The sequence below is a fragment of the Ailuropoda melanoleuca genome, chromosome 10, assembly GCF_002007445.2.
Source record: "Ailuropoda melanoleuca isolate Jingjing chromosome 10, ASM200744v2, whole genome shotgun sequence".
Taxonomy (NCBI): Eukaryota; Metazoa; Chordata; class Mammalia; order Carnivora; family Ursidae; genus Ailuropoda; species Ailuropoda melanoleuca.
Genome location: NC_048227.1, coordinates 21,794 through 47,269, shown reverse-complemented (window position 1 = coordinate 47,269; position 25,476 = coordinate 21,794). Strand labels below are relative to the sequence as shown.

General features: G+C 50.7%; 1 long non-coding RNA gene across 7 annotated transcripts; it reads left to right on the top strand.

The window, feature by feature from the left end:
- Positions 1–214: 214 nt before the first annotated feature.
- On the top strand, positions 215–24,056 carry LOC117804097. 7 transcript variants are annotated; one of them, XR_004628269.1, is made up of 7 exons: positions 217–593; positions 15,482–15,648; positions 16,084–16,223; positions 16,717–16,803; positions 17,010–20,044; positions 20,962–21,019; positions 21,437–21,532. It is a non-coding gene; the product is annotated as an uncharacterized LOC117804097 (long non-coding RNA). The 7 variants fall into 7 exon arrangements; XR_004628272.1 differs by lacking the exons at positions 20,962–21,019; positions 21,437–21,532 and adding an exon at positions 23,723–24,056 and having other exon boundaries at positions 215–593; positions 17,010–19,352; XR_004628271.1 differs by lacking the exon at positions 20,962–21,019 and having other exon boundaries at positions 21,437–21,579.
- Positions 24,057–25,476: the final 1,420 nt, after the last annotated feature.

Genomic DNA, 25,476 nt, shown 5'->3' with positions numbered 1-25,476 from the left:
GCAGCAGCTGCTGTCTGTAGCCCAGCGATGCCGGGGGGCTCATACTATGGCCCAGATCTGCTTCAGCCCTGCTTTCATTGCAACAGAGTTATTGTTTTATTTGTTTATTTATTTGTCAGAGAAAGAGAACACAAGCAGGGGGAACAGCAGGCAGAGGGAGAAGCAGGCTCCCCGCTGAGCAGGGAACCTGATGCGGGACTTGATCCCAGGACCCTGGGGTCATGACCTCAGCCAAAGGTGAAGGCAGGCACTTAACTGACTGAGCCACCCAGGTGTCTCACAACAGAATTATTTTTAATAAACGGATTTATTTCTCAGTCTGAGAGAAGTCACTGCATTTGGCCAAAACAGACATGACTTCATTTTTAAAATCAGCTCTGCTCAAAAAATATTTAAGGAGAGATGGGCACACACAGTCTGGGCTGTTTAGATGAGTGGAGCGAGAGTCAGAAAGAGGCCCAGGGATTGGGCTAAATCAGGGCTGAGACTGTTGTTTTTCCAGCAGGTCACCGGGCAGTGAGTCAAGAAGCAGAGATGATGAGTCAAGACCACAGCCCAGAAACTGCAGTGAGACATCTTCTCTGGTGACCCAGGTGACCCTGGCCTTAGAGGAGCGGGGATAGGGGGCCTGAGGGCCTGGGAGGCAGGAGGAGGGAGAAGGGGGTGGGGACAGAGGGCAGGGGGGAAGGGGGAGGGGGAGAGGGAAGGGGAAGGAGCGAAGGGGACAGGGCTGTGTGTGTCTGGAGGGTGTCAGGGATGTCCAAGTGGTGCTCCTTCCCTGACACGGCCAGCAGGGTGTCAGGGATGTCCAAGTGCTGCTCCTTAACTGACACTCATGGCCAGCAGGTGTGGGTCCCGTGAATGCACACGTGCTGCATCATTCTGGAAGGTGGGTGGGCCCTGTCACCCTCAGAGCCCAGCATTTCCACGGCATTGCACTGTGGTGCCTCAGCTTTGAACAAGGGCACAGTCAAGTGTTAGGAATGAGAGCAAGCTCTTAGGCCCCTGGCTGCTCCTGAGAGGACAGGGGTAGAGATGGGAGCTGGGGCCTGGCTGGCAGGCACTACCATGAAGCTCGTGTGCTGAGGCCCTGACATCCCAGAGCTGTGGCAGGGCAGGGCCCAAGGCACTTGGCTCTCAGCCCAGGCTCCCCCCCACCTCCTCCCACTGTGTTACCCAGGCAGCTCGGGAGACCATTGGACAGCCCCGTGGGGTCTGCGGGGCCCAGTACTCTCAAGCCTGCTCTAGAGACAGGGAAGCTGACCTCCAAGGTCGGGGATGATGGAGTAGGCTCTGCACCCAGGCCTCCCGTGGGCTCTACTCTTCATTTCAGGGGGGACCCTGATGGCCTTCCCTCCACCCAGGGCTTCCCTGCCCAGGGGCTGGGCTCTCCTCAAGGGAAGGCTGACAGAGGCTCCAGGGGGCCACACCTGCTTTCACCTCTGCCAGGCTGAGTCCCAGGGGGACCCTGAGCCTCCGGGCTCATTAGACCAGTCTGCAAGTGCACCTGACCACATGGGCAGAGCCGGGTTGCCCCAGGCCAGGCTAGGCCAAGTCGAGGGCCATGTAGGGAGGGCAGAGCCGGGGGCCCTCTTATTCTCACTGACCACTGCAGAGCTGTGGAGCCTCTCTGTGGTCCTCCCCTGTGAAGGTGCTGGCTGGAGCTGGGAAGCCTGCCACACTAGCGGCCGCCTTGGTCTGAGACTTCCAGGGTTGACAAAGTCAACAGCAGTGTAAGGAGAGCAGAGGGCCCCTAACTCAAACTGGGGGGTCAGGGCAGGCTTCTTGGGGGAAGGAACATTGAGGTAGTCCTGATGGATGAGGCAGGATGGGGCCAGAGGAAGCAGGGAGAGCCGTGTGAGGGACACTGATGGGGGTGGGTGTGAAGGGGTTAGAGACAGCAGGGAACTGAGCAGGGGGCCAGGCCAGGGAGCAGCCAGGAGATGGAGGGGAGAGTAAGTAGTACTTCCTGGCGGAGACTCTCCAGGTGGGTGTGGGGGGGTATCGGCCCTTGGCCAGAGCCAGCTCTTGTGTCAAGACCAGGAATTTGAAATGGAAGGGGCCTGCTGGGTGCCCTCTGCCCCGTCTTCTCCCTGTGGTGCCCAGCCCTCATCCAGTGAATGTGTCCAGCGAACTCTGCCTTTCACAGGGCTGCAGTGTCCCCGTGTCTCACCCGTGCAGAGAAACCATTGTGACCTCTGAATCAGATGACACGTACACTTTCCCCAAGTGTGACTCAATGGATGTGAGGTTCATGCAGAAGGTGGTCTAAAAGTGGATGGGGAATTGCTGCCTCTGCTTCCTGTGATGATTTTGTAAGATCACGCCACACCGAGTTCACAGAGAACAACTAGGAAGTCTGCACAGAGTGCAAACCGGCGCCTTTTGAGGGCACTGGGGCGAGAACAGCACCCACAGATATGGGGGAATTGCATGAAGAGAATTCTCCTTTCGGCCTCGAGACAGCCCCCATGCCCCGGCGGTTTGGGATGCAGAGCACGGGGCAAACAGTTCTTTGCCACTTAGAGAATGAGAGCAGTAGGACTGGGGGAGCTTGGCCACTGCAGGGGGAGGGGATTCCAGGAGGGGACGAAATCACGTACAGGGAGCCTGCACGCCTGCCTGCCCACCTTTCTGACTGACCGGACCACATGTGCAGAGCACTCCGGAAGCAGCCAGCCCTGGACAGAACCCGAGCTGAGGCTGGAGCTGCAGCCCCGGGGAGCTGAGTTAGCTCCGCTGACATCGCCAGCCAAGCTGCAAAAAACAACAGAATCCCGAAACCAGTACTACGTTATATGTTAATTAATTGAATTCAAATTAAAAAAAATAAAAAGTAAGACAGAATCCAGAATGTCCTGCAGACCACATTCATAATGTGGACACGACTCAAAATTACTGCCCAGTGTGCCAAAGAGAGTCAGTGGGACCCACTCCTCAGAGAAAGGAGCGTGAATGGAGAGAGAGCCCAGGAGGCCCTGGTGTTGAGACAGCAGGGGCTCGACTCTGTGGGCTGGGGAGCTCAGGGTGCAGGTGCGGAGACGGTCATCGGACGCCCTTCGCGTCACCGACACTCGCGAGCGTCTGTGTCCCTGGCTGTGCTCCTGGCTCTGAAACCTACTTCATCTCCGAAACTATAGTGACTCCAGCTCCGTGGGCGGGTGTGGGTGGTAGACTTTTCTCTTTATTTTATGTGTGTTTGAGTCTTGCTCTCTTGTTCACTCTGACAAATTATGCTTCTTGATTGGCACTCGTAGAGCATTTTCTTCGAATGCTACTGTTGGTAAGAGTCAGCCTTAATTCTGCATCTTGCTACTGGTTTTTTACTGTCCGTCTGGTTTGCGTTTCCCTTTTCCTCTTCATCCGCCTTCTTTTGGATAATTTGAGTATTTTTTATGATTCCATGTAATCACATCTTTGCTGGTTCCCTGTAACTGTGTGTGTGTGTGCGTGTGTCCCTGTTCACACGCATGTATGAGGGTTTGTAGTGCACAGTTTTAACCTCCTTGGTCTTCAGATAACATCACAGTCCTTCATGACAGTTCAGTAAGCTCCCAGCAGCACGGCATCTTCCCCCATCCAGTCATCATGGTGGTGTCACCCTGTCCGCCCCCTGCTTTGTACCAGGCCTGCACGTGCTGTCGTCTTCTTTCTGCCTGAAGGACTCCCGTAACATCTCTTAGTGCCGATGTGCTGGAGATGGTGAATTGTAGCTTCTGTAGGTCGGAGAAAGTGGATGTTTTACCTTCCTTACACCATTTGTTGCTGGCTGTAGAATCATGAATTACTAGTTTTCCAGATGATGGAAGGCAGATACTTGCAAATATAAGATAACTAATACCAAGCAGAATAAAGACAGTCCTATAGACGTGCATCAGAATCAGACAGATGGTTACCAATGCCAACAAGCAAATAGCGATGGCAACGAGAGGAAACCTGGCACTGTACATACAGGGGATAATGATTTGAGCAACAACCAGCTTCTTATCAGACTCTGTGGGGATCAGAAGAGGGTGAGACACCAGAGTTAAAGTGTAGAAAACAAACGAAAGGACTTTTCAATCCAGAATCCTATATCTCCTATGTCCCCTTTATCCCTTATGTCCCCTATATTTCCTGTGTCCCCCTATGTCCTCTACGCCCCCTGTGTTCCCTATGTCCCCCTATATCCTTTATATCTCTCATGTCCTCCTATGTCCCCTTTTCCCCTAAGTCCCCTTCTGTCCCCCTATAACCTCCATAGCTCTTATGTGCCCTGTTTCCCTATATCCCTTATATTCCTGTGTATCTTCCTATATTCAGCAAGCATATCCTTTAAGAGTGACTGTTGAAATATAGCTTTTCTGGATTTTAGAAAGCTTAGAGAAATTATCACCAAAAAACTCTACAATAGAAGATGCTAAAGGAAGCTCTTTGGAGTGAAGGACATTAGAGAAGAAAAAGGAAACGTAGATCCTCAGAATGGAATAAGTAGCCTCAGAAATGGTAGATATATAGGTAATTGTAAAAGGCTACTAATTTTATTTTGCTTGCTCCTCCTGACTTTTGAATAATACACATAACTTGAAGCAAAACTAGAATATCATTGGGGGTGTGGAGGGATGGACGGGTCAAGGACAGGATCTTCAGGGCTCTGAACTACTCTGCGTGACACTGCAGTCCTAAACACGCGTGGTACGTGTGCGCACGTTCAAGGGATGCACAGCTGACGTAAACTGGGAGCTTTGGGTGCTGATGATGCGTGAGCGTAGTTTTCTCAATGATGACACATGCACCCTTCTGGTGCGGGTGCTGGTAAGGGGTGGCTGTGCATGTGGGAGGGCAAGGCACAGGGGGGAAATCCCAGTGCCTTACTCTGAATTTTGCTGGGAACCCAAAATTGCTCTAGAAAAATTAAGTCTTTTTTTTATAATAACATTTTTTATTATATTATGTGAGTCACCATATGGTACATCCATAGTTTTTGATGTAATGTTCCATGATTCATTTCTTGCATATAACACCCAGTGCACCATGCAATACATGCCCTCCCTACTACCCATCACCGGTCTATCCCATTCCCTCTCCCCCCTCCCCTCTGAAGCCTTCAGTTTGTTTCCCAGATTCCATAGTCTCTCATGGTTCATTCCCCCTTCTGTTTACCCCCCTTCTTCTTCCCTTTCTTCTCCTACCGATCTTCCTACTTCTTATGTCCCATAAATGAGTGAAACCATATGATAATTGTCTTTCTCTGCTTGACTTATTTCACTTAGCGTTATCTCCTCCAGTCCCGTCCCTGTTGCTGCAAATGTTGGGTAATCATTCTTTCTGATGGCTGAGTAGTATTCCATTGTATATATGGACCACATGTTTTTTTTTTTAAAGATTTTATTTAAGTATTTGACAGAGAGAGACNGAGAGGGAACACAAGCAGGGGGAGTGCGAGAGGAAGAAGCAGGCTCCCAGTGGAGGAGCCTGATGCGGGGCTCGATCCCAGAATGCTGGGATCATGCCCTGAGCTGAAGGGAGACGCTTAACGATTGCGTCACCCAGGCGCCCCTAGGACCACATCTTTTTTTTTTAATGATTTTTTATTATATTATGTTAGTCACCATACAGTACATCCCCAGTTTCCGATGTAAAGTTCAGCATCGAATTTTGCATCGGAATCCGGGGATGTACTGTATGGTGACTAACATAATATATATATAAAAAAAAGTTCGATGCTTCATTAGTTGCGCATAACACCCAGTGCACCATGCAATACGTGCCCTCCCTACTACCCATCACCAGGCTATCCCCTTCCCCCACCCCCTCCCCTCTGAAGTCCTCAGTTTGCCTCTCACAAGTCCATAGTCTCTCATGTTTCATTCCCCCTTCTGATTACCCCTCTTTCTTTATCCCTTTCTTCCCCTACCGATCTTCCTATTTCTCATGTTCCATAGATGAGAGAAATCATATATTTGTCTTTCTCTGCTTGACTTATTTCACTTAGCATTATCTCCTCCAGTGCCGTCCATGTTGCAGCAAATGTTGAGAATTTGTTCTTTCTGATAGCTGAGTAATATTCCATTGTATATATGGACCACAGCTTCTTAATCCAGTCATCTGTTGAAGGGCATCCCGGCTCCTTCCACAATTTAGCTATTGTGGACAGTGCTGCTGTGAACGTTGGGGTGCATATGGCCCTTCTCTTTACTACGTCTGTATCTTTGGGGTAAACACCCAGTAGTGCAATGGCTGGATCACAGGGTAGCTCAATTTTTAACTTTTAAGGGATCTCCACACTGTTTTCCAGAGTGGCTGTACCAACTTGCATTCCCACCAACAATGTAGGAGGGATAACCTTTCTCCACATCCTCTCCAACATTTGTTGTTTCTTGCCTTGTCTATTTTTGCCATTCTAAGAGAAACAAAAGAAAAAATGAACTTGTGGGACTTCATCAAGATAAAAATCTTCTTCACAGCCAAGGAAACAGTCAAAGAAACTAAGAGGCAGCCCACGGAATGGGAGAATACGTTTTTAAATGATGCTACAGATAAAAGACTGGTATCCAAGATCTACAAAGAACTCAATACACAAGGAACAAATAAACAAATCAAAAAATGGGCAGAAGATATGAACAGACACTTTTCCAATGAAGACATACGAATGGCTAACACACATGAAAAAATGTTCAAAATCATTAGCCATCTGGAAAATTCAAATCAAAACCACATTGAGATATCACCTTACACCAATTAGGATGGTAGAAAAATTAAGTCTTTAAATAAAACTGTCCTATTTTTTCCTGAGGTTTGTAAGGTGTGTAGATATAGTAGGTTCTAGAGCTCAAAGGGTGGGAGGTGTGGCCCCGTGTGGTCACAGTATTTCTGCATTGTACTTGAACTAGTGAAATGTTAGTTGTAAGTGGGATATGAAAAGTTAAAGATGGGAAGAAAGTGGTATGACACGCAGAAAACACATCTGAAGAAATTCTATATCCATTCATAATAAAAAAAAAAAAAAGTCCTGCAAAGTAGAACTTCTTTAAAATGATACAGGCATCTATCAAAAAAACCTGCAGTTAACATCAACAGCTAAGGGCTGAATGCTTTCTTTATGAATCAGGACCAAGACAAAGATGTCCATTCTCGTTTTTTATATTCAGCCTCATGCTGGAATTCTTAGCTAGTGTGAAAGAGCAAGAAAAATAAATAAAAGGCATATAGATTGGAAAGGAAGAAATAAAACTGTCTTTTTTCATAGATGACATGATATCTGTGTAGAAAATACTGAAAAAAATAAAACCCAAAAGGCTAACAGAATTCATAAATGAGTATAACAAGGTCGTTGGATATAAAGTCAACATACAGAAATCATTTGTATTTCTATACACTAGCAATCAATGATCGGAAATGGAAACGTCTAAGCTGCCACAGAAGAGTAGCAAAAATCACAACATACTTCGGATCCGTGTGCTGAAAACTCAAACACTGCAGGAAGAAATAAAAGAAGAACAAGTAGGGAGTTTGTCTTAGTCCGTTTTGGCTGCTACAACAAAAGGACTGGGTGGCTTACAAAGAGGAGAAATTGATTTCCCACCATTCCCACCGTTCTGTAGGCTGGATGTCCAAGGTCCAGGCGCCGGCTTGGCCGTGTTCTGGGGAAGGCCTCTTCCTGGCTCGCGGCCAGCACCTTTTCTGCATCCCCCCGTGACGGAGGGGACCAGGGCTCACTCTCGAGCCTCTTCTGTCAAGACACTGATTCCGCTCATGAGGGCTCTGTCCTCATGACCTCATCACCTCCCAGAGGTGCTTGGTCCTAGTGTTACTTTCTTGAGGAACCGCCATGCCCAGTGGCTTTTCCACAGGGCTGCACCCATTTGCCTTCCCGCCAACTGTGCACAAGGGTTCCCCTTTCTCCACATCCTAAAGACACATGTGGTCTTTAGTTTTTTGACGATAACCATTCTAATGTATGCGAGGTGATGTATTATTGTGGTTTTGATCTGCATTTCCCTGATGAGCAATACTGAGCATCTTTTCATGGGTCTGTTCACCATTTGTACGTCTTCTTTGGAGAAACGTCTGTTTGAACCTTTTGCTTATTTTTAATTGAGCTGTTTGTTTCTTGCTATTGGGTCGTACAAGTTCCTTATATTTTCCACATTAAGCTCTTATCAGGTGTATGGTTTACAAAGATGCACTCCTGGTCTGTAGGCTATCTCTGCACTTGTTTTCCTGTGCTGTGCAGAAGACTTTCAGTTGGAATGAATACCATGTGTCTATTTTTGCTTTCATCGCCTGTGCTTTTGGGGTCGTATCCAAAAAAAAGCATTATACAGACCAATCTCAAGGAGCTTTTCCTCTCTATTGTCTTCTAATAATTTTATGGTTTCAGGTCTTAAATTTAAGTTTTTAATCCATTTTGATTTGATTTTTACATAGGGAGTGAGTTAAGAGGCCAATTTCATTCTTCTGTGCATGCAAAACCAATTTCCCAACACTTTTTGTTGAAGGAGAGTATCCTTTCCCCACTGTGTGTTCTTGCGCCTTTGTCCAAGGTCAATTTACCATACGCACAGAGTTATTTCTGAGCTCTGTACTCTGCTCCGTTGGTCTGTGTGTCTGTTTTTGTGCCAGTGCCACACTGTTCTGATGATAATAGCTTTGTAGTGCATTTTTAAATCAGGTAGCATGAAGCTACTCTTTTTGTTCATGATTGCTGAACAACTGTGCTGATAACTCCTATCCTGCCATATTGATTAATACTTATTTTAAGTGTTAGTGGACCAAGGGATCCTTTTTTTCCCTTTTTTGTCTTTCTAAAGATTTTATTTATTTGAGAAGGAGAGTGAGTGAGTGAGAGGGATAACACAAGCTGGGGGAGGGGCAGAGGGACAGGGAGAAGCAGACTCCCCGCTGAACTAGGAGCCAGACTCGGGGCTCGATCCCAGGCAGATGCTCAACCACCTGGGGATACAGGGACAAGCGAAAGCTGCTCACCTAGACTGGGCCAAACCCTGGGCCAGGCCTCAGGAGCATGGAGTGCAGCACTGCACCATAGGACCACACACCTCACCGTGAGTTCAGGTAGGAAATCAGGCAAAGCGAAGGTGCTGAGCAGGAAAGCCCGAGCCACGGAGCTAATGCTCCTGCCCTGGCCACAGGCTTGGTGACGGGCTTCCAACAAGCCCCTTTTCTTCATTGGCAGGTTTCGCCACCTTTAGAGAAACGAGCCGGGTACATCCACATCACGTGTGACGTGCTTACCTGAGGGAGGTATGCATTTTTCTTCCCTGCCCACTGGGCATCTGCAAGACCCCAGTGCCACAGGGCACCCCTGCCCAAACTCCCTTGAGAAAGAGCTTCAGATGCACACCCAGGGGCTTGGGTTCCTTCGCTGATAGAGTTTGAAGGGGCTCCAGCATTTGCTGGGGGCGAGCGGGAGGGAGGTTGGTTACAGTGGGGATGGCACCGTGCCAGGGGAGTTGGGGCGCGTTCACTTACCTGGAGCTCCTCCATGGTCGTCATGTGGCTGCTTCTACCCAATCGTGGTGCAAAATGTATAATTTCCCCCGAAGAAATGTGATTTTAATGAGAGGCTACATCATAGGCTAGAGTCATTATTTAGATAGTATGGACCTGTCAGGTTAATTTTAAATCAACCTTTAGGTCAACCTATCTTAATTATTCCATTAACTGCTTTTGACTGCCAATTTCAGCAATTGTATTAGCATAATTCTTGGCAATGCAATTGCTTTGTGGATCCTGTTCGTTGTGATGCCAGAATCGGCTTCTGGGCTCTTTCCCTGTGCTTGTGTTGTGTGTGTGTGTGTGCGTGCAGGTGCATTGAGGGTGCTTTTTCCTGATTATTAGTGAATGCATTTTCATGGGACTTACTGATATCAGGGAGCCCTGACTTTATTTTTAAAAAATTTTTAAAGAAAATTTTTAATTCTGAATATTTTTAGATTTGGAGAAAACGGTGACAATAATTTCTCATGTACTTCACATCCAGGCTCCTCTGTTATTAATATCTTACTTTAGATGGCCCATTTGTTACAGTTCATTAACCAATATTAATACACTATTATTAACTAGAGTCCACCCTTCATGCAGATTTCCTTGCTTTTTCCTTAATGTCCTTCTTCTGTCCCAGGATCCCATCCAAAACACCACTTTGCAGTTAGTCATCACATCTCCTTAGAGGTGTCTCCTCTGTGACAGACTCTCAGACTCTTCCCAGTTTTTTGTGATCTTCACGGTTTCAAGGATGGTCAGGTATTCTGATTGTGCCTCAGTCGGAATGTGGTCGGGTTATACTGGGTGTGGGCTTTGGGGAGGCAGACCCCAGATTCTGGCTGCTGACCTCTCGGGGTCCACGCTGTCAACAGGACTCATCGTCCTGGACGTGACCTTGGCCCCTTAACTGAGGTCATGTCTGTCTGATTTCTGCCCTGTAGAGTTGTTCATTCCCCCCTTGTATGTTGTACTCTCTGGAAGGCAGTCATTATGCAACATCTTTGGTTTTGTTTTTTTTTAACTTATTTTTTATAGTAATTTATTATGTTAGTCACAATGCAGTATATCCCTAGTTTTTTTTTAATTTTATTTTATTATATTATGTTAATCACCATACAGTACATCCCCAGATTCCGATGTAAAGTTTGATGCTTCATTAGTTGCATATAACACCCAGTGCACCATGCAATATGTGCCCTCCTTAATACCCAACACCAGGCTAGCCCATCCCCCCAACCCTTCCTCTCTGAAACCCTCAGTTTGTTTCCCAGAGTCCATAGTCTCTCATGGTTCATTCCCCCTTCTGTTCAGCCCCCCTCATTCATTCTTCCCTTCCTTCGCCTACCAATCTTCCTGCTATTCCTTATGTTCCACAAATGAGTGAAACCATATGATAATTATCTTTCTCTGCTTGACTTATTTCACATAGCATAATCTCCTCCAGTCCCATCCATGTTGCAGCAAATGTTGAGAAATTGTTCTTTTTGATGGCTGAGTAATATCCCATTGTATATATGGACCACATTTTCTTAATCCAGTCATCTGTTGAAGGGCATCTAGGCTCCTTCCACGATTTAGCTATTGTGGACAGTGGTGTTATGAACACTGGGGTGCATATGGCCCTTCTCTTCACTATGTCTGTATATTTGGGTTAAACAGCTGGGAGTGAAATTGCTGGATCATAGGATAGCTCAATTTTTAACTTTTTAAGGGACCTCCACACTGTTTTCCAGAGTGGCTGTACCAACTTGCATTCCCACCAACAGTGTAAGAGGGATCCCTTTTCCCCACATCCTCTCCAACATTTGTTGTTTCTTGCCTTGTCAATTTTTGCCATTCTAACTGGCATAAGGTGGGATCTTAGTGTGGTTTTGATTTGAATTTCCCTGATGGCTAATGATTTTGAACATTTTTTCATGTGTCTGTTAGCCATTTGTATGTCTTCATTGGAAAAGTGTCTGTTCATATCTTCTGCCCATTTTGATTTGTTTATTTGTTTCTCGTGTATTGAGTTTGAGAAGTTCTTTGTAGATCTTGGATACCAGTCCTTTATCTGTGGTGTCCTTTGCAAATATATTCTCCCATTCCGTGGGCTGTCTCTTAGTTTTTTTGACTGTTTCCTTGGCTGTGCAGAAGCTCTTTATCCTGATAAAGTCCCATAAGTTCATTTTATCTTTTATTTCTCTTGCCTTTGGCGATGTGTCGTGAAAAAGGTTGCTCTGGCCGATGTCATAGAAGTTGTTGCCTATGTTCTCCTCTAGAATTTTGATGGATTCCTGTCTCACATTGAGGTCTTTCATCCATTTGGAGTTTATTTTTGTATATGGTGTAAGAGAGTGGTCAAGTTTCATTCTTTTGCATGTAGCAGTCCAATTTCCCCAGCACCATTTATTGAAGAGACTGTCTTTTTTCCACTGGATGTTTTTTCTTGCTTTGTCAAAGATTAGTTGCCCAAAGAGCCGAGGGTCCATTTCTGGGTTCTCTATTCTGTTCCATTGGTCGATGTGTCTGTTTTTGTGCCAGTACCATGCTGTCTTTGTGATCACAGCTTTGTAGTACAGCTCGAAATCCGGCATTGTNGATTGATAAGCCACTGGCAAGACTTACTCAAAAGAATAGAGAAAGGACCCAAATTAATAAAATTAGGAATGAAAGGGGAGAGGTCACAACCAACACCAATGAAATGGGAAAGATCATTAGAAACTTTTATCAACAGCTTTATGCCAATAAATTAAACAACCTGGAAGAAATGGATGCCTTCCTGGAAACCTATAAACTACCAAGACTGAAACAGGAAGAAATTGATTTTTTAAACAGACCAATTAATTATGAAGAGATTGCAGTAGTGATCGAAAATCTCCCAACAAACAGGAGTCCAGGGCCTGATGGATTCTCAGGGGAATTCTACCAAACATTCAAAGAAGAAATAGTACCTATTCTCCTGAACCTGCTTCAAAAAATAGAAACAGAAGGAAAACTACCAAACTCATTCTATGAGGCCAGTATTACCTCGATCCCCAAACCAGGCAAAGACCCCCTCAAAAAGGAGAATTACAGACCGATTTCTCTAATGAATATGGATGCCAAAATCCTCAACAAGATCCTTGCTAATAGAATCCAACAGTACATTAAAAGGATTATCCATCATGACCAAGTGGGATTCATACCTGGGATGCAAGCATGGTTCAACNTGACAAAGACCCCATCAAAAAGGAGAATTACAGATCAATTTCCCTAATGAATATGGATGCCAAAATCCTCAACAAGATCCTGGCTAACAGAATCCAACAGTACATTAAAAGNAAGATTCATACCTGGGATGCAAGGGTGGTTCAACATTTGCAAATCGATCAGCGTGATACATCATATCAACAAGAAAAGACTCAAGAACCATATGATCCTCTCAATTGATGCAGAAAAAGCATTTGACAAAATACAGCATCCTTTCCTGATTAAAACCCTTCAGAGTGTAGGAATAGAGGGTACATTTCTCAATCTCATAAAAGCCATCTATGAAAAGCCTACTNTTACAGCCAATATCATTCTCAATGGGGAAAAGCTGGAACCCTTTCCCTTAAGATCAGGAATATGACAAGGATGCCCACATTCGCCATTTTTATTCAACATAGTACTAGAAGTCCTTGCAACAGCAATCAGACAAAAAAAAAAAAAGGGATCAAAGGTATCCAAATCGGCAAAGAAGAAGTAAAACTGTCTCTCTTCACAGATGACATGATACTCTATATGGAAAACCCAAAGGAATCCACTCCCAAACTATTAGAAGTTATAGAACAATTCAGTAAGGTGGCAGGATACAAAATCAATGCCCAGAAATCAGTTGCATTTCTATACACGAATAACGAGACTGAAGAAAGAGAAATTAGGGAATCCATCCCATTTACAATAACACCAAAAACCATGCGTTACCTTGGAATTAACTTAACCAGAGACGTAAAGGACCTATATGCTANGATGGAAAACCCAAAAGAATCCACTCCCAAACTACTAGAAATTATAGAGCAATTCAGTAATGTGGCGGGATACAAAATCAATGCCCAGAANGAATCGTTACATTTCTATGCACGAATAATGAGACTGAAGAAAGAGAAATTAGGGAATCCATTCCATTTACAATAGCACCAAAAACCATATGTTACCTTACGTTAACCAGAGACGTAAAGGATCTATATTCTAGAAACTACAAATCACTCCTGAAAGACATTGAAGAAGACACAAAAAGATGGAAAAATATTCCATGCTCATGGATTGGAANGGATGGAAAAGTATTCCATGCTCATGGATCGGAAGAATTAACATAGCTAAAATGTCCATGCTACCCAGAGCCATCTACAATTTCAACGCTATCCCGATCAAAATACCAATGGCATTTTTCAAAGAACTGGAAAAAAAACAGCCCTTAAATTTGTGTGGAACCAGAAAAGGCCCCGAATTGCCAAGGAATTGTTGAAATGCAAAGCTGGGGGCATCACATTGCCTCATTTCAAGCTGTACTACAAAGCTGTGATCACAAATTTTAGAACATTTTCTTCACCTCAAAAGGAGACTCCAAACCTTCTAGGTACTCTCTGCCCCCAGGAAACCCCTCCCCCAAACCCGAAGCAGCCACTGATCTGCGTTCTGCATCCGCCGATCTGTCTGTTGTAGATTTTTCATCAGATGCAGGCTTGTAATACTTGTCTCCTGAGACCGGCGTCTTCATGGAGCGCAGCGTTGGAGGGTCTGTCCCTGTTGTGGCAGGTCTGGCCCTTCCTTCCTCTTTCCTTCCCTTCCTTTCTGGAGGTACTGAATTCCTTTTGATGGCGAAGTGACGTTCTGCCCTGTGGCTGGGTTGTATCTTGCTTCTCGGTTTATCAGCTCATAGATACTGAGTTGGTTTTCTCTCTGCTTCACGGAGAGCTTCACGCTCCGCGCTTGTGTGGGGTTGTCATGGGAACACGCGCTTTCGCTGCTCTTGAGCCCGACCCAAGAGCAGAATAGCAGGGTGGGACGCTGGCTCTGTGGGTGCCATTGGAGGGGCCTCCATGGTTCTCCACAGCGGCTGCACTGCTTTCCTGTCCCGCCGGCCCTGTACGAGGGCCCCAACAGCCCCACGCTCGCCAACATCAGTTGCGTCCTGTTGCTTGGAGCGTAGCCATGTTTAGACTGTGAAGACGCATTTCAGCCTGGTTTTGATTTGCATTTCCCTACTAAGTATCGGGGTTCAGCATCTTTTCGTGTGCTCATGGACCGTTTGTACATTTTCTTTCAAGAAATGCCTATTCAAAACCTTTTTCCAGTTTTAAATGGGGTTATTTGCTTTTTGTTACTTAGTTGTGTCTCGTACACATTCTGGATATAAGTCCCTCATCAGGTATTTGCTTTGCTAGCATTTTCTCCCTTTCTGTGGGATGTCATTTTGCTTTATCGATGGTACTGGTTGCAGTGTGAAAGATTTTAATTCTGACGCAGTGTGATTTTTCTGTTTTTTCTTTTATTACTTGTGCGTTTGGTGTCACATCTAAGAACATAGCCTAACTCAAGGCTGTGAAGCTTTCCTCTATGTTTTCTTCTCAGAGCAGTTTCTGTCCCTGTCTACCAGGACGGTGTGCTGCATTGATTGAATTTTGGAAGCAGACTCAACCATGCGTTTCTGGGGTAAATCTTGCTAGGTCCTTGTCATTGCTGGATTTGGTTTGCTGGTATTTTGTGGAGGGTCTTTGCATCTGTGTGCTTGGGGGATTTGGTTGGTAGTTTTCCTGTAAAGTCTGTCATCTCAAAGTATTTTCTAATTTGCTTCATGATTTCTCCTTTGATCCATTTGGCTAAATAGGAGTATGTTGTTAGATTTCCACATTTTTGTGAATTTTTAGATTTCCCTCCGTTGTTGATGTCTACAGTAATTCTCTTGTGGGTGTGCAGTCTACTTCGTATGACTGTGATCCCTTCACATGTACTGAGACTTGTTTTGTTGCCTAACGTGTGGTTTGTCTTTCAGAATGTTTTGTGCGTGCTTGAAAAGACTCTGCGCTGCTGTTGGCCAAGGGCTGTGCACACGCACGCAGGTCAGGGTGGCTTATCGTGTGTTCCCACTCCTGCATTTCCTCGTTGGCCTCCGCCTAGCTCCTCTGCCCCTCAGTGGGAGTGTGTCACCGAAGGCCCCAGGTACTGTGCCTTTTTCATCCGACTTTCTGTGTCTGAGCTCCTTGATGGAAAAATACTTAATTGGCTCTCAAGGTGATGGCCTCCCTTCCCCGTCTGATGCCTGACATGCCCTGACAGGAAGCTTAGAGTGTGCTGGGTGCTGCTTCGTGCTTCAGGTATGCTTGTAGTGTTTGCACTCCATACCTGCGGAAACAGACCTGCAGAGCATCTGGGAAAATTGCTCCAGGACACCTGGCTGCTTCAGAGTGAGATTCTAAGGCACCCGAGTCTAGAACTTGTCTCAGCACCACATTTCTAGATGTCCTCTTGGGGTGCCTAGACGGTGTCCTGAACGTCCCCGCACCACCCACTCCTAAGCTGCTGTGTAAGGAATCCCAGAAGTAAATCCCAGTGGAAAAATAAAAAGGGGTTTTTATTGTTTTGTATCCTTCCCAGGTTTGAGTCTACACATGGCCAAAATGTAGGCCACATCTCTCCACTCAGCTCACCTTCTGGATCACAGGTCCTTGGAGCTCCAGGTGCCTTTCCTCCCTGGACCCCAGGTCCAGATGTGGGCCTGGGGAGGAAGGGGCAGGGTAAGAAGCAGCCCTCACTTACTAATGCCAGGGTCCTGCCCTGAGCCAGAGCCACCACCCGGACCTCCCAGGAGTGGTGAGGGGCCAGGCAGGCGAGAGGTCCCCGTGCCCCATGCCCCAGTGAGGAGCAGTCTTCCTAGAAAGGGAGGCAACCGATGTGCAGGGTGTCCCCACATTGGAGCCTCAGGCACAACATTTATCATCCTGGCTTCTTGGCAGGACTAGGAGAGAAGGCAGGGGGTACTTCCTGAGCCTGGCCTGGCCCACAGTAACCCACTTTGTAAACAGACTCCTCACCCAGTGTATTGATGAGAGAAAAGAGGTCTGCCACAGACCCAGCGTTTGTGTCTCCCTGAATTCAGATCCTGAGACCCAGTCCGTAGTGTGATGCTGTTAGGAGGTGAGGCCTTGGGGTGATTAGGTCATGGGGTGGAGCTTAGCACTTTGATAAAAGAGGCCCCAGAAAGCACCCTCACCCCTTCCACCACACCAGGACACACAAGGAGTCACCGTCTGTGAACCTCGCCAGCTGCCAGGCCTGCCGGCTCCTTGATCTTGGATATCCAGCCTCCAGAATGTGGTAAGTAAATACCTGTCGTTTGTACCCCCCCGAGCTCTGATGTTCCCTTCCAGCAGCCTGAGTGGACTCAGATGAGCTCCCCATCAAGTTCGGGGGTAACTTACTACCTAGTCATATGGGGTGGCCAGAGCCATCTACTACTTGGAGAGTTTTGGAATTCTAATAAGAAAATGCACCCATCCTGATGTGTCCATTCTCCTGCCCAGGAGCACGGAGCCCGTGGTCTGTTGACTGCTCAGTGAACACCAGCTCCGAGCGTGTGCCGAGGGGCACTTGGCACCCGTCCTGAGGCAGAGATCGCTACCCCATTTTACAGACAAGACAGCCGAGGCTCAGTTGAGCTCACATCACTTGGCTAAGTGGTCACGATGAGGGCAAGCCAGCTCCCTGGTCCGGGTCATGATCACGGGTGTCTATGTCACTGGCCCTCTCCCCTGGGAGCAGTCCTATCCTCCCTCCCACCCTAACAGACCCTGCTCAAGCCTCTCACTCCACGCAGCCCTCCCGATGCCTCCTGACCCTCCATCTCTCCTCCTGGTACCCGGAGCCTGGCTCTCATTCTGAGCAGCCTTGAGTTGCTCCTGATTGCCGCCCCTAACCACCCTGTGACAGGTACCGGGGGTCTGGCTTCCCTGTGGTCCCACCCATGGTGCGGGGCTTGGAGGACAGAGGAGTAAAGACAGCAGGCAGCAGCCTCAAGCCGAGGTGGCCCACACACAGGTCCCTGAGGACGGGGCTGGTAAGGGTAGCCCATCAGCTTTTTTGGCCTGGGGAGAGGGAAGGGGTGACAGAGCACACCATTTGGAGCTCCTTGGCCTGAAGAACAGAGGAAGGATCCCATGCAGCAGGTGAAGGTGTGCCATCCGAGGCCAGCTGGTGGCGGCCTCCTGACGCCTCTTCCTGCATCAGCAGTGGGGACCGACTTGTTTGGATGTCGGTGATGGAATGTACACCAAGCAGGCCCTGGCCCCAGCAGATGTCTTAAGTCTGCCCTTTTGCTGGGCCTAATGCAGTGGCTACACTGAAAACCGGAGGTGCCCTCATACCCACCTTTTCGCGGCCTCTGTAGAAGGGCCAAGGGATGCTGCCCAGTGAAGGACCCTCTCTCACTGGAGAGGTTCCCAATGCACTTACTGATGGCCTATGAGGGTTACCCAGGGCCTTCGATCCCTGAACGGGAGCCCTCAGCACGTTCTGCAGCCCACAGGGTCAAGCGGCCTGGCCAGGCTCACCAGCGGTGGGCGAGTCTGGAGAGCTGCCACGTCCCCTCTTGGAGAATCGGGAAGGGCACGGACTCCAGGCAAGGCCCGCTTGTGGAGAACAGCCTGCTGGCTTTGACCTGCAGGAGCCCAGGAAAGCTGCAGCCTGGGATTCTGACCACAGGAGCTCTGCGGGTCTTGTTGGCCAGGGGCAGTTTCAGCAGCCCACGTTCATTTCACTACAGGGGACGATGGGAAGCCAGAGGGGAAACCGGGCTTGAGCTCCAGAACCAGAGGAGAGGCGACGGGCGGGACCCCGACAGTAAGCCTATCTATCCACTCTGGGATCAACCTGGAGCTCCTCAGAACGTGTCTGAGCTTCCCCATCCCATGCATGCTGCCCACACCTTCCAGGTTCACTTGAAAATCGCCTCCAGAGCACTGTGGGGAGATCGAGGGGTGCAGTGTCAAGGAGACAGTGGTCTCTGCCCACATCCTTTGTGGGGTCCGCACCTCCAGCTGGCATAGGAACGTGGGTAGGGTGATGTCCCTCCCTCCTAGGCACGCAGACACCCCTGGCCTGAGGGGCAGGGCCACTTTGGAGCTCCGTGCCCCAGGACAGGATGGACCTGGGACTGGCTGTAGGGTCTGGTCACTGTAGGTACAGCGGACATGCCTTTGCCCCCTTGAGCCTTCCCCGCTGGTCTTTGCTTCTCCTTCACCCAAGGGTGCCCACCATCCTACATGTGGTGTCTTTAAAGAGGAAGCATATTTGATACCATTAAAATAGGCACAGAAGATGAAGACTGGTTTTCAAACCTTGTCGTTCTACAGCAGCTTTTTCTTTATTATTTACATTTTTTATTTTTAAATTTGTGGTAAAAAACCACGTAAAATTTTCTCTTAGCCTTTTTAAAATGAATAGTTCCAGGCCATTGATCACATTCTCTTGGGGCCACGCATGGGACGGTCCTGCTGGGCGGCCAGAGGCATCCCCTGCCGTGGGGTCTATCAGTGAGAACCCCCTAAATGAAATTAATTCCCCTTTTGTACAAATGAAGCTCTTCAGCCTGGCACCTTCTGTCCGGTTTGGCCAAAGATGGGCCTTCAAGACCTTCGCCTGTGATGACTTGCTTGGCGCACCCGTTACGGTCACGGTTCTGTGAGTTTCACCCGTAAGACTCCGTGCGGAGAAACCACAGAGCGCCGCGTGTCCTCGCTCCCTTCCTCCAGCAGCGAGCCCAGGCCGGCCAGGGAGTTGAAGTGCAGGACTTAACGTCGACTTTGTCGGTGTCCTGCTAGAGCTGCCCTCCTTGTATGAATGCTTCAAACGCCAGGCTGAATTCCAGGGTGAGGTTGGAACTGAAGGGTGTTCGTGGTGAACTTCAGGCCTGTGTGTGGAGAGGGGCTTTCAGGGGGAGGGGGTTTCAACTGAACTAGGGACTGGGATTATGCTGGTTAACTCAGACATCCCTTCTCTCCTCCTCCTTCACTTTGGGGCCTCGCCCAGGGCCTGGGGATGCGTGCCCGGACGCCCTCTCCCTGGGGACCTGCTCCCAAGGCTGCCTTGTGTAGCAGGTGCTGTCGGTCCCACCTGAGGAGGTTGAGCAGCTGGAAATGGCAGAGCCAGATGTCAGCCTCTTCTGAGCCATAGGGGGCGGGGCCCAGGGGAGGAAGGGAAGGAAGGGGTAGTGCCCTGGACCTTCCTGCCTGAGCGGGTGGACTGGGCTGTGAGGCTGTCCTGCAGGGGAGAGGGTGCCTGAGCCAGGGGAGCAGGGAGGGGGAGCTGCTGTTGCTGGTGGACACCAGGGCCTGCTGCGGGGCTGGGGAGAAGACAGGTGGGGCGGACGCTACATCTTGTGTGGAACAGGCTGCTCATTGCCCAGGCCTGGGACCTGTTCCTGCTGCCAAAACAGAAGGTTCTGGTTCCAGCGCAAGGTGAAGCTCCCTGGAACTGAATTCCCGGCCTGGGAGTTACAGTCTGCCTCCAAAGGGAAAGCAGCATGGCTCCAGGAGCAGATGGTCCGTGTGAGGCCCCCCAGGTCTGCCCTCTGGCTCCCCGCCCTCACCCCCTGCCCTGGGCACACAGATGTGGGGGCCCGTGTTTGCACACTCATGGAGAAGGGGCCTGGCTGGGTGTGGGGTAGAGAACCCTCCGGCCGGCAGCTCTGGTACACAGAGACACAGGGACGTACACACAGACGTACACAGAAACACACACCTCTCTTCAGCTTGGGGCCCACAGCCTCCCACCCTGACCTCGTCAGTGGAAGGGAAAAGGAAAACCACCCAAATCTGGCATCCTGGCACGTAGCTGACTGTGAAAGCTACACACTCACCACCGGAAGAAAGGGCTTCTCACGTTTANTGGATTGAAATCAATCCAGTCCCACTCCGGATCCGCTCTGGAGAATTTCACATCTCCTAAGACATTAGGCCCTGCCCACGGTGGATGTCTGGGCTGTAAGCCCTTTTTTTGTCCTTCTCCAAGGACGTTTTTGGATCCGGCTGCCCTTTCCTCTTGTGGGGTTTTCCCTCCTGCAGACAGATAAATCACTGGGTGTGAGGAAAGAAATAGGGCCCTTACCTCTCAACCTAAGTAGAATTAGCTCCGTGTGGACCCAGGACTTCAATTCAGGGGCGTTCTTAAAAACTGCTGGCAGTGTCAGCGAGCTCTTTGGGACCTTGGAGTAGGCATTTCTTAGATACGCGGTAAAGAGCTCTAACTCTAAAGTGAGAGGCTGGTACTTCCAAATGCATTAAAAACCTGTCGATGAAAAATCACCATAACGAAAGTGAGGGGGAAATTAAAGATGAGATGCTCACAACAGGAGCAGCGGGTGTGGGGAGCCATCAGTCAGCCCTCTCCTCCCGGCAGTCTGGGCGTTGGGCACAGAGGGCTCTGCAGGGGTCCGCTCCTTGCAGGCCCTGAGAGACCCTGGGACCCACCTCCTCACAGCTCTTCCCTGTGTCCTCGACTGCCCTCCCCAGGACCCAGTGCAGCTAGAGACAAGCAGGTGGGTGAGTCAGGCTGTGGGTCTGAATTGTGGGCACCTATGTTCCAGCCATGGGGGCGGGCGGGGGCAGGAGGAAGTGGCTCTGAGTCAGAGGTCCTGTGGGGCTCGTTTTCCAGGACACTGACCTCCCTGTGGCCCCAACAGTAGGCCAGATGGAGAAGGGCTGTGGCTTCTGACTGTCCCATGAGCAAGTAGACACAGGCATACAGAGGACAGAGACATAGATACACACACATACAGACACATACAGATACGCGCAGACACACAGACACACAGAGACACACACAGGCCCTTGGGCAGAGGCAGCGGCAGTCTCCACTGGGTGGGACCCCAGAATGAGGCCAGAGCTCCAGGGCAGCAGGAGGAGGGGTTCCCCTGTACCCCCAGAGTGTGCATGTCCGGCTGCCCCCTCTCCAGGTCCCACTCGAACCTCTGCTCCTGGAAAGCCAGTCAGGGCTCCTGCTGGACTTGTCGGTGGCCAGTCTCCATCCGCAACGGCGACGGGAGCATGGGAGTGCTAGTCTACAAGAAGGCGACCTCAGGGGGACTTGGAGCAGCAGGACAGGGCCTCCGGGTCAGAACCCTAAGGGATGCGGACAGTCTGCATCAGGCACATGGAAAGTTCTTGAGTGAGTGGATGGGGGGCTCAGAAGGAAACCTCAGAGAGCAGACCCCTGGCCCCTGCCCATTGCTCCCGCAGGCCGTGCGGGGCCGGTGGGGTCTGACCCTGGTCCCGGGAGACCCTCCAGGGTTCGAGTCAGCAGAGCCGGTGCTTGGCCACCCTCTGACGAGCACAGACTGTTCCGCACAGCAAAACGAAGCACCTACTTGGTGGGGGGGATCCAAAGTCTGCAGGCCACCCCATGAGCTGATGGCCCTCGTTCTCTGTGTATTTGAAAGAACTAAATCATCGGCAGTATTCGCCTCTTTTATCTCCCAAGACCTCAAGTGCCAGCCAGTCCCCCAAGGCTTGTGTAGGAAGAATCTGCTTCCGCAGTCCAGGCTGATGTGGAGAGCCCAGTGGAGCCAGTGGCACCCAGGGACTGGGCCCTCCTCAGGTCGCCTCTCTGCTGTCCTGGGCTCTGAGGGTCCATGCACAGGGCAGTGGCTTTGGTGGGGCCCAGTTGGCCTTCTCGGTGGCATCCTGCCTTACTTGCCTGAGGTGCTGAGTCTGAGCTCGGGGCTGGACAATCACCCCTGACCCCGGCAGGCCCAGGGCCCTGAGGCTTTCCCTGGTGTCCACAGCTCTGTGTTNGCCCAGGGTCTGGGCCCTCCTCAGGTCGCCTCTCTGCTGTCCTGGGCTCTGAGGGTTCGTGAACAGGGCGGTGGCAGTGGAGCCCAGTTGGCCTTCTCGGTGGCATCCTGCCTTACTTGCCTGAGGTGCTGAGTCTGAGCTCGGGGCTGGACAATCACCCCTGACCCCGGCAGGCCCAGGGCCCTGAGGCTTTCCCTGGTGTCCACAGCTCTGTGTTTGCAGGGCTCTGTCGTACAGCATGTGGGCGGGAGAGGCGGCGGACGTGCTGACTCACCAGGTCTCCGGTCTGAGGGCTGCTGCCGCCAGGAAGAGCCAGACAAGCCTCCCCCCCCCCGCCCCCGGGAGGAGACCAGAGGCTGGGGCACTTGGTAGGAGCTGCAGGCTGAGGGCCCAGCCTCTAGACCAGACACCCGAGAGGCTGGAGCAGCTGTCTGCACTCAGGGCAGCAGGGTCACAGCCCTACTCTCTCCCACCGCACCCTGCTGCACATTCAGCACCAGGCAAGGGAGGGCCCCCACTCAGACCCACAGCGGACCCCAGCCTGGGCTTCAGATGCTGAGAGCTCCCAGCTCCTCTCGTCAGGGCCCAGGTGGGGACACCCAAATCCCATCCCAGGACAAGCTACAGAGCAAACGAGAGAGCAGAATGAGCCCATCAGAAAGGCGGGGAGCATCAGATATGGTGTAATCTCCAGGCGACCTGGCTTGAGATGTAATCCAAGTTTTCCCCTCCATACCCACCAGCCGCCGCTCACCGCTTTGCTCTTCCTTCTTTTCAAGCAAGTGGGCTGGGTGCCTTGGGAGGCAAGCATGTCAGCAGAAAGCAAGGACAAAGGAATAGCTTCTTGGATTTTGGTGTAAAAGCTCAGCCCTCAGTAGGGTAAAATCAGAAGGATTTGGGAAGAAACGTGCTGAGTGAGAGCCGGGCCGCTCTGGAGGACCCCATGCGGTCTGCAACAGGGACTGTCCTGGTTGGGCTGCCCTTCCTTCAGGCTGGGTGCTGCCGTCCCCTCCCCCCCCGCACGCTGACACACACGCACGCACACATGCGCACTCTGCGTGCTTGCACCAGGCGGAGGGAGAAAGACCCTTCTACCTCTGCGCCTCGATGGTACTGACTGCAGCCGGCTGAAACGCATGCACGGGCCTCTCTGGAGGGCTGCTCCAGGAGCCGAGCTGCGAGACTGGCCACGCGGCAGGAATGCAGGCCTTGCTCTGAGCCGGGTCACACGCTGAACGGACCGGTGTCCCGACCATGCCGGCACCGTGTTTACCGCGAGTCCCCGGGGCCGGCAGGGCGTCTGCGCGTGAGAGAGGCAGCCACTGTGTGATTGGCTGAGTGCAAGCACACCTGTAGGGGAAGGGAGGGACGGGGGCACTTCCCCCAAAACTGAACCCAGCGGACTACAGGTATGGAAAGGAACCTTTCTCCCACTTTCTGACTCTCAGGGAGAAGGGATCATGATGTCAGCAGAAACGTGGCTGTCTGAGAGGACTACCCTGGGAGCAGCCGCCACATGCTCACGTGGCCGTCCGGGGACGGCTGCAGCCGTGCTGGGCCGCGAGGCTCCTGCGCCATCCGGCTGTGCTCCCTGTCAGAAGAAAGAGTGACGTGCTGGGGGACCGGGCATTTCTGCAGGGAGAAGACGCCGCTGAAAACCAGCTCTGACTGGCTCTGTGTTACAGAACTTGTACAAAAGCATAAAAAGTAAGTAGCTCAGCTTTCGAAGAAACTGGTTTCTTGGGGTCACAGCAGCTGTAACGTGAAATGGGCTGCATGAGGCAGGGCACNCTGAGAGGACTACCCTGGGAGCAGCCGCCACGTGCTCACGTGGCCGTCCGGGGTCGGCTGCAGCCGTGCTGGGCCACGAGGCTCCTGCGCCATCCGGCTGTGCTCCCTGTCAGAAGAAAGAGTGACGTGCTGGGGGACCGGGCATTTCTGCAGGGAGAAGACGCCGCTGAAAACCAGCTCTGACTGGCTCTGTGTTACAGAACTTGTACAAAAGCATAAAAAGTAAGCAGCTCAGCTTTCGAAGAAACTGGTTTCTTGAGGTCACAGCAGCTGTAACGTGAAATGGGCTGCATGAGGCAGGGCACCTTCGAGGGTCTCAGCTGGACCAGGCTCAGGGCCAGGACATCTGAGCGGCCCAGGCTGCCAGCCCAGCCCTCTCCGTGGCAGCGTCCACGTCGGCCCATGAGCTGGGTCCGGGCTGTGGCCAGATCAGATGTGTGTGTGTGAGTGTGTGTGCCTATAGGCGAGTGTGCTGTCAGAAACCGTGGCTTTGGCCTGGGCTGACCCTATGCCCTCGCTGCCTTGGCTCCTCATCTGTGCCAGACATCACGGGGAGAAGGGAAGGAATGGGTGGGGTGGGCCTGGCCGTGGGCTGAGCCACAGAAAGGTCACGCTCAGGGCAACTGTCACCCCAGCAAAGGAGAAGCCTCCATAAGGCCACGTCCGCACTGGGCCCCAGGGGCTGTAATCGCAGCCTTGAGCCTCTTCTCACGCCCCGGCTTCCCTGTGGTCTCTCCNAGTGTGTGTGTGGGTGTGTGTGTGACTACAGGCGAGTGTGCTGTCGGAATCCATGGCGTTGGCCCAGGCTGACCCTATGCCCTCGCTGCCTTGGCTCCTCATCTGTGCCAGACATCACGGGGAGAAGCGAAGGAATGGGTGGGGTGGGCCTGGCCGTGGGCTGAGCCACAGAAAGGTCACGCTCAGGGCAACTGTCACCCCAGCAAAGGAGAAGCCTCCGCAAGGCCACGTCCGCACTGGGCCCCAGGGGCTGTAATCACAGCCTTGAGCCTCTTCTCACGCCCCGGCTTCCCTGTGGTCTCTCCGGATAGCATGTCCACATCCGCACTCAAACCCGCTCTTGTCTGGCTTCCGCCTCCAGCCCCATGCTTTATGCTTCTTGGAGACCGGTGCTGGGTCCCTCTTAGGGCCCCTTCTCCTTTGCTCGCATTTTCTTTTCTCCTCCTGACACACTTTGCTACATCATCGTGCAAAATTAAGTCCAAGACGATTTCAGGCAGGTACTCCCCACCCTGAGGCAGGTTTTAAAATAGCGACAGGACGGACACCTGCTTTGCAGTGGAGTGCTGTGAAGACTCTGGTGGTGCTGACTGCATTTTCCATTTGCAGACTTGCTGGTGTGAGTCCCACGGGGAAAACAAAATTGCTGATCTATTTCCTCTGATGGGTTTGC